The sequence below is a fragment of the Bufo bufo genome, chromosome 2 (assembly GCF_905171765.1).
Source record: "Bufo bufo chromosome 2, aBufBuf1.1, whole genome shotgun sequence".
NCBI classification, from domain to species: Eukaryota; Metazoa; Chordata; class Amphibia; order Anura; family Bufonidae; genus Bufo; species Bufo bufo.
Window position 1 is genome coordinate 95,814,192 of NC_053390.1, and position 1,593 is coordinate 95,815,784.

The 1,593-nt window shown below is 46.6% G+C and overlaps 1 pseudogene; it reads right to left on the reverse strand.

Annotated features, from left to right (window-relative positions):
* Positions 1-361: 361 nt before the first annotated feature.
* On the reverse strand, positions 362-1,384 carry LOC120991347 (annotated as a pseudogene).
* Between the last annotated feature and the right edge of the window lie 209 nt (positions 1,385-1,593).

Here is a 1,593-nt window from a genome sequence, read left to right on the forward strand (position 1 = left end):
AACAAGAATGGATTAACGACCAGTGTCGGGGTGACCACCATGGTAATGCATATTGATAATGAAATGTATGGGGTTATGGCTGATAACTGGAGGACAGTCCAGCAAACACGCCGACTCCAGCTCATTCCTACAGTGCAGGTTACACAATCACAGCTGGAATGTAACTGGTCGGTACAGGCAACAGCCGAAAATCTTCATAAATAATCCTTAATATGTGCAGGTCTCACAGCCGCTGTAACAGAACGGTAAGAAGTGGTATAACATGTAGTAAGCACTGCAGGGATCATGTCTAAGACATGTAAGACATCACGGGGATCCCGAACATTGTGGACAAGGTCCGAAATAAGAGTCGTCCATGTGTTCAATACTGGATGTTATTGATGGCCAGCTTTGTGATGAATCCCAGCACTCGGATTAGGCAGTCCTTACTGAGGAACCTTACTTTTCCTTCACAATGCGCTGATGCCACAGATGCCATCACCTTGATGAGCTGGGTTGCTGATAAGTGGATTCTAAAGTGTCTGAAGAATTACGAGTAAAGACATTGGAATAAATTGTCCACTTCCTCCGTGACCTCGTCCTTTAATTGATGAATATCATTCCATAAAGTCTTGAAGTCCTCTGCGTGGATGGCATAAGAAATGACCATGCAAGGTTCGATGGGCACAGAGAAAACAAGCTCTGTGGCCGACACTGATCCGAACCACATTGCTGCTAGCCACGTAAGGTCCTGAGAACTGATCACCAGCTTACCGAAACAACAGTCAAAATTTCTTTGGAACCACGTCCCTACGATAGCCGTGAGTGCCTCGGAGATGTTATACAGGAAAAGCAGGAGGCAAGTATATGTCTTTGGTAACACCTCCAATAGGTCGTCACCTGTGTACATCCCGCATAACCAACCTGTTCACACAATCCGGTCCTCTGTGCTTGCCTTGGTGAGTGGAGGCTTTGATGAAATGTGTATGAGCACAGCCAGTGGATCTCTGTCCTTTCCTTTGAGTCCAGGTAAACAGGAAAATTTAGCTTTTAGGTTTGGGTCTGAGCCCCCTTCAATGGCAAGATCCTTCTGCTTCTCTGCATCTATGTGGGAGGACAGGTGCCTGGAATACTCTTTCAGTCTGGTGTATGAGAAATTATACATCATTGTCACACTGTACAGAGTCCTTTGTTTTTGAAGGAGCAAAGCAGCCTCTGCCGGATCAAGAGTTTCCTCTAAGGGGGTGCACTGCAGGATTTTTCTTTTAGACAAGCTTCACAATGCAGACCGTCGATCTGCAGAGGTCAAGCTTCTGGGAGGATAGCTTGAGCTGTGAAAACGACTGCTCCTTCATGCTGATGACCTACTTCTGGGGGTTAACACCCCATCGGTTGGTGTTTGCATATCCTTGTGATAAATGACTGTAAACAGAGATATTGACAGACAAATGTATCAAACTCTGCCGCCATCTTTCTAGGCGCCACGTCTCCAGTCCCTGGCCCAGCCAGATTTAGCAGCATCTGTTCCAGGACATGAAGCAGTGGAATGACATTATTCATCCCGTAGTCCTGGCGACTGACAAATAACGTGGCCTCCCCTAAGGGCCTGAGCAA